The 7,312-nt window shown below is 42.0% G+C and overlaps 1 long non-coding RNA gene across 1 annotated transcript; it reads right to left on the bottom strand.

Moving 5' to 3' along the window:
• Nucleotides 1-780: 780 nt before the first annotated feature.
• LOC128411652 (uncharacterized) lies at nt 781-5,751 on the bottom strand. The gene is made up of 3 exons (XR_008329869.1): nt 5,657-5,751; nt 2,249-2,375; nt 781-968 (listed from the first exon to the last, which is right to left on the bottom strand). It is a non-coding gene; the product is annotated as an uncharacterized LOC128411652 (long non-coding RNA).
• Nucleotides 5,752-7,312: the final 1,561 nt, after the last annotated feature.

The following is a 7,312-nucleotide window of genomic DNA, read 5'->3' as shown; positions in this document are numbered from 1 at the left end:
CTCCTGGAGATCATTTGCCACAGGGCAGGACTTTGTATGGTTGCAAACATGAGTTCACCAGATGTCTTTGAAGACATCTTGTTGCCTCCCTCTGCCTTCAGGGTTCTCTTTCTAACTTATGGTGGGGACAAGCATGCAATTTCTTCAGCACCTTTAGCTTTTGATTACTTTTTTTGTTATTTGATCTCCAAAAGCAGTATTGCATCAATGAGAAAAATTCTAAAGGTGGGCATCAACAGTGCTATGAATTTGTTGTTAAATTACACATTGTTGCACGAGCGATTCAGTGACTCATTTCTTTCTTTCTTTTGCAGGCAGTACTAAGTTTGGGGTTCGTCTTCTGCTTAATATACAATCTCTTTATCAAAGGGGAACATCAATAGAAATACATACCCTGAATCTCCCATTATATAGAGCTTGGTGCTGCTGACCACAGAAATAAATACACGGTGATTTGAAACTGCATTGTAAAAATGTGTGTGAATTGATTTTTTTGGGGGGTGGAGAATACTTATTTAAAGTCCACTCACTGAGTTGATTAGTTATGTCTCTGCAGTGCCTCTGCACTATCCATTGGCTCCCTTCTGTGCCTGTAAAAGTTGTGAAGCAGGCAAGGGCAAATACAAGATGGAGCACCAAAGGTGTTCCCAAAATTGGAAAGGTTTTCTTTCTCTGGCAGGGCTGCCAGCAGATCACTTCATAGTCCAGTAGCTCACTGAACTGAAAGTAAAACCACTTTCCTTATAGACATTTAACAGAATGCACACACAGGAATTTTTAGCGGTACATCATCTCCTTTATTTGACACATTATGCACTGGTTTTTCAAAGATGTGTAACAAATCCTGCAATCAACAATGTAGGATCTCAGTCCCATGGTAACATATTCTGAAGGCTAAAGAGTAGTGGATCATCATGTACATGAGAACATAATAGTTGATGAGGTGCCAACTTCAGTTTCCGTAGTTCCTACAGGAAGATAGCAGATTTTTATTTTCAGGGACATCCCTCGCACGGCATTTGCAAGAAACAGAAAGCACAGTCTACCAGAGAATATTCATGCAGATTTTCAAGGACAAAAATAGTACTTCTGCATGAAAGAACTTACAGATATCACCATAACACAAGCTGGTGAATGTCATTATCTCCTTCAGCCTCCTCTCTTCCCCAAAACAATAACCCAGGAAGTGAAGAAGAGGCTGGGAAGGCAGTATGGATGCCTCTCAAACTTTTCCTTGAACCATCTTTTGGCTGTAATGTGCACTGATTAATTTTCATGGGTCTGGGGGATTTCCTCATTGTTCCAGAGCTGAGCCTTGAGAAAACTCATTCTTACCTGCAGGCAGTAAAAGACCTTGACATATCAAATTTCAGTGGCACTCTGTGTGAAACCCCAACTAAGCAAAATCCCCCTTCAGATTTTCTGTCAGCACTCTGCCCCAATTAAACATGTATTTGCATTTTCAAATCGCCATTTTTCAGTGTCTGTGTATGATAAAGCACTCCCCCCCAAAAGTTACTCTCCTGCTTCACATTGGTGTACAGTGGTATCTCGGGTCACAGACGCTTCATGTTACAGACGCTTCAGGTTACAGACTCTGCTAACCCAGAAATAGTACCTGGGGTTAAGAACTTTGCTTCAGGATGAGAACAGAAATCGCACAGCGGTGGCAGCGGGAGGCTCCATTAGCTAAAATGGTACCTCAGGTTAAGAACAGTTCAGGTTAAGAACGGACCTCCAGAATGAATTAAGTTCTTAACCCGAGATACCACTGTACTCAGGTTTCAGAGCCATTCTCTAGTTTTCACCAACGAACAGGTACCAGCTCCTTATGAAGAAAACAAACTTTGTACAGTCATACCTCGGGTTGAATGTGATTCAGGTTGAGCGTTTTCAAGTTACGCTCCGTGGCAACCCGGAAGTAAAGGAGCGCGTTACTTCCGTCTTTTGCCACTCGCGCATGCGCAGACACTCAAAATTACATCACGCTCATGCGCAGAAGTGGCAAAATGTGACCCGCACATGCGCAGACACGCAGTCGCATCTTACATTCTATTCAGGATGCAAACGGGGCTCCAGAACAGATCCCGTTCACATCCAGAGGTACTACTGTATTCCAGAAGCAAAACTACTGGGGCCTGTGATGTTCCAGTGTACTGTATATGTAAATTTGAAAATTTGAAAATGCAAACACATGTTTAATTGGGGCAGAGTGGATTTAAAAAACAAACAAACTGGGAAACTTTACCCTGAACAGCAGAAGATCCATGTGTCACACTTTCCAATTTCCATGGGTCCAATACTGCATGGGCCTTCCTGGCACCAACCTTCAGCAGCTTCGCACGCTTCACGACTTTCTATAAAACCGGTTTGACCTGCAAACAGAAAGAGAAAAGACATTGTAAGCCACTCATTCATGGGTGCACCTTTTTAATATCTTCAGAAGTGAGAGCTGGACCATAAAGAAAGCTGATCACCGAAGAATCAATGTTTTTGAATTATGGTGCTGGAGGAGACTCTTAAGAGTCCCATGAACTACAAGAAGATCAAACCTATCCATTCTGAAGGAAATCAGCCATGAGTGCTCACTGGTAGGGCAGATCCTGAAGCTGAGGATCCAATACTTTGGCCACCTCATGAGAAGAGAAGACTCCCTGGAAAAGACCCTGATGTTGGGAAAGATGGAGGGCACAAGGAGAAGGGGACGAAAGAGGATGAGATGGTTGGGCAGTGTTCTTGAAGCTACAAACATGAGTTTGACCAAACTGCAGGAGGCAGTGGAAGACAGGAGTGCCTGGTGTGCTCTGGTCCATGGGGTCACGAAGAGTCGGACACAACTAAACAACTAAACAACAATATTCATTTCTAGGAAAAACACCCCCTCCCATGCAAGACCTTTGTAAAAGAGAAGACTCAAGGTACACACAAATTCACCTTTGCACACACAAAATAACTTCCATATATGAATTAAGCTGCAAACACAATCTCCAACTCCTCAAAAGATTCCGTCTCTGAAATTTTTTACATGTCACTTGGGATGACAGACAAACTAACACCAGTGTACTGGAAGAAGCAAATATCACTAGTGTCGAAGCAATGATTCTTCAACATCAACTTTGTTGGACTGGTCATGTGGTTCAGATGCCTGATTATCGTCTTCCAAAGCAACTACTCTATTCCCAACTTAAGAATGGTAAGTGTAATTCTGGTGGACAACAAAAGAGGTTTAAAGACACTCTCAGGGCAAATCTAAAAAAAAAGGAAAAAGTAATATAAACACTGACACTGGGAATCACTGGCCTATGAGCACTTCAATTGGAGACTGGCTTCTACCAAAGGCATCGTGGACTTTAATGAAGCACAAACTCAGGACGAAAGGAGAAACAAGCTAAGAGGAAGGCATGTTTGGCAAACTCTCACTGTGATCAATTCCCACCTGGAAACCTATGTCACCACAGTAGAAGGATGTGTGGATCCAGAATAGGCCTCCACAGTCACTTACGGAGAGAATTTACAACCATACTTTAAAACATACAGACGTTAAAATACTAAAACACCTCAACTTTCTAAGCATCCAGGTAGATTTGTCCAAACAAGAATGTTTTCAGCAGGCTCCAAATAAAGTGAAGGTTTCTCCTTGAACCACTACAATACACTCTCCCATATTCCCGTTCCTCAGACCTGGTCCAGGAAGGTTCCATGGTCGTCCGTATCAAATGCCAATGAGAGATCAAGAAGGAAGAGCATGGTGTCTCTCCCCCTTTCCCTCCCCCTCTCCCTCTTCCATACACATACACACAAAAAGCAGCAGCAGCAACAGCAACAACAACAACAATGACAACCAACATCAATTTCATTCTGCAAAGAACAAACAGCCCACTCTCTATGCAAAATAGTAGTAGTAGTGTAGCACTCTGCTTGTGGTTAACGCTTAGCTGGAATGAAATATTCAACGCAGCAATAGAGAAATTAAAATAATAATTTATTTGTCAGACAAATAAATGAGAGACACAGTGGTATATGGTTACCAAAGCTCTGCCCTTCCAGCCCTGATGGCCAGCACTTATATTCCCTCAGCCCAGCCCCCTTGCTCCTCCTTTGGCTGCCTCTGTCCAATCAGCCTGGTTGAAATTCCTATTGGCTGTTTGCTAGACCCAATCATAAAAGATACACCCATTTCCTATTACCTTTTATGGGAGACAAAGAGCTATATTTCCTTCTATCCATAAATGGCAGACAAGTAGCCATATATGTTACATTTACCTCTACCAGGCACCTTAATTACCAGATAACCTTTGGCCCCTGTTGCCCTATTCACTGCAAAACAGATGGCTAAAACAGATGGCTTATCTTAAACAGAGATCTTGGGTTCACCTTCTCACACACCATCAATGAAATAAGAATCTAACATAAGAATCTAACATTTCTTACTTTCTAAATCCTTTGCATAATTACATTTAAGCCAATATATTTCATACATTAACATATATAGCTTTTTAGAAGGAAAGGAACTTAGTAAAAACAATTTAAAGCAACCCCTTAAATTTACACCTCCCCTTTCAAACCAGCTGCTGTTTCTAAAAGCAACTTCTTCAATTTACCCTTTAACCTTATGAAAATGTGGCTCAAGTCTCTAATGGGAGGCACAATAATTCTTACTATTTACCAACTCTTAATTGTGTTTTGCAGCTTGATTATTCTGTAATTTGTATGGTCAGTGAGACCTTTTGCTCCTAGCCTGTAATTTCCTTTTACAACCCTGAGGCACTCGTCTCCTGCTAATGCTAATACAAATCAGAGGGGCCCTGTTTAGGAAGATAAACATCTGCCAAAGTACTTTTAGACAGCTGGTCTTCTGCACACAAGGATCTGCAAATATATTTATTTTTTTAAGCTCATTTTAAAATACAAATCTTGATCAGATGCCTCAGTAGTAGTAGTAATAAATTTTATTTATACACCACCCTCCCCAGCCAAGACCAGGCTCAGGGCGGCTAACACCAGGTATAAAAACAATTGATTAAAATACAATTTAAAAACAAGATTAAAATACAACATTAAAATGCAGCCTCATTTCAGTAGAAACTCAAATCAAAAACTTTTGGGGGATGAAAACTTCAAATCTTCACCAAGGCCAACTATCCAGACTGGTCCTATGTGGGCCAGAAAAAAGCCAGGGAAGTCCCCAAATAGGAGTTCCATCACAGAAGGAGAAAGGAAAAAGGAAAAAGGAAAAAGGAAAAAGGAAAGAGAGGATGGGGATCAAGTTGATTCCAAGCCAAAGGGCAGGCGGAACAACTCTGTCTTACTGGCCTTGCAGATAACTGGACAGAACTCTCACATCCAAAATAGCAATATTAAAAGACCAATAGGGGAGGTGGCGTTTCAACCTGACCACCCTAAAGCAAAATAGCTTTCAAGGGAGGCTGTCACATGAAACAGCCGAATTGCAACAGATCATGGTATGCATACCTTGACATCCTATGCCCTTTAAAAATGTGGTGGGTTTTTTGGGGGGTAGGGGTTATTGGGCTGTTGTTTTTATTTTGATTAGGTATTTTGTGGTTTTATATTTTGATTTTATTCTGTGAACTTCCCTGAGACCTCTGGGTATAGGGCAGTAAATAAATTCAATAAATAATAAAAATAAAAATACCTTGAGAAACAAAGAACATCCCAGAAAGGACAGCAATGTAGTAGTAGATTTTCATGGTTGGGATCTCAAAGAGGACAGGGAGAGGTTTTATGCTACTAAGGTTTTATGTTATTGCAACGGCTGAATCTTTTACTATTTATAAGCCTCTGTGATAATGATAATAATAATTTTATTGTTTATAACCCACCCATCTTGCACTGATGCTCCTAATGTGCTGTGGCAGAAATTCTTGGCACTTTGCATCAAAGGAGAGCTATTTTTGCATCGCAGCACAAGAACACAAGGTGAACCAGAGAGAGGACACCAAGTACAGTGCAGTACCAATGAGCACTTTTAGTGTTCTTTGGGAGAGTCAATAAGCATACGGGGAGATGTGCTCCACTGCCTACTTTGACCATAGCTGTCAAAGTTTCCCTTTTTTAAAGGGAGATTCCCTTATTCCGAATAGGATTCCTCGCAAGAAAAGGGAAAAGTTGACAGCTATGGAACTTCCGGGTTGGCGCCATCGTCTAATGGCGGATTCCCTCCGAGCTCCGGAGGGAATCGGCTCAACAGGGGTCGGGTTCTGCCGCGGCGGCGACGCGGGGACCCTTAGAAACCACAGGCGCTGAAGCCTGTGGACCTGGTGACTCGGCGGGCACCATTTGCGCCCCCCCGACCCGTAAAGGAGCCTTTTTAAAGGCTCTGGAACGGGGGACGGAGAGCGGCGTGGTGCTGAGAGTTCGATTGCTTCCCCTGCTGAGTGAAGCCGCATGCCATGGACGGAGAGCGCTAACTTCTTCCTTTGAACATTTGGATCAAAAGTAACGACCCGTGAGTAACACGGTAATTGGACTTAAAAGGGAAATTTTATCTTTGGGAATTCGGCACGATCGGGCAAGGTGTTAAAAGGAAGTCTGCCTACCCGCCTTGTAAACATCGTAAAGCAAGGATTTTATTACTAAGGTTGTGAGAATACCTTTCTTTTTTGTGGAAAAAAGCAATTAACTTTACGTTGGGGCAATTTAAGTGATTGTGCTGGAGGATAAGAGCTAACATTGAGAATGGAATTCACTCCTCCCCCAAGACCCGGGAGCGATCGGTGAGAGAGCCTGCGGAAGAGGTATAAAGATTTTGACAGCTGTCAAATTAGCTGTCAAAGTTGGAAGAAAAGGGAACCTCTGTTTTTGCTGACTTTGTTGGTTATATTTGCTACAATTTGGCAATAAATTGTTAAAATAAAGAAGAAAAGGTTAATTTGGCTTTTGGGTGGGAATTGGAAGACACTAAGTAACTAGAATCCCTCTAGAGGGGGTTCAGGACATTACAAAAATGGCTGTAAGTGGAAAAATACTAGTTGAACTGGAAAAGACCTTCTCTCTCCTGGGAAAACTGCAGGAGCAGACAAATGTTTTGACTGTGAATGTCACAATAATGAAGGGAACAGTAAATAAAGTTGCTGAGCCTGGAAGGGATATGATTCAAGTTCCTGCAGATGAACAGGGAAGTGTTGTTGTTGATCCAAAAATCCTTACAGCCAAACAAGAGAAGGAATTTGAGTCATTTGAGGAGGTGTTTAAAGAGGAACATGAGGATCTGAAGGAAAAAGAAGGAGGTGCTGTGATGCTGCAGACGATTAAGGAGAGCCAGAGGCCTGTTAAGTTGGACATAAAGGAA

The sequence above is a fragment of the Podarcis raffonei genome, chromosome 3 (genome assembly GCF_027172205.1).
Source record: "Podarcis raffonei isolate rPodRaf1 chromosome 3, rPodRaf1.pri, whole genome shotgun sequence".
NCBI classification, from domain to species: Eukaryota; Metazoa; Chordata; class Lepidosauria; order Squamata; family Lacertidae; genus Podarcis; species Podarcis raffonei.
This window is presented reverse-complemented; position numbering and strand designations above follow the sequence as displayed.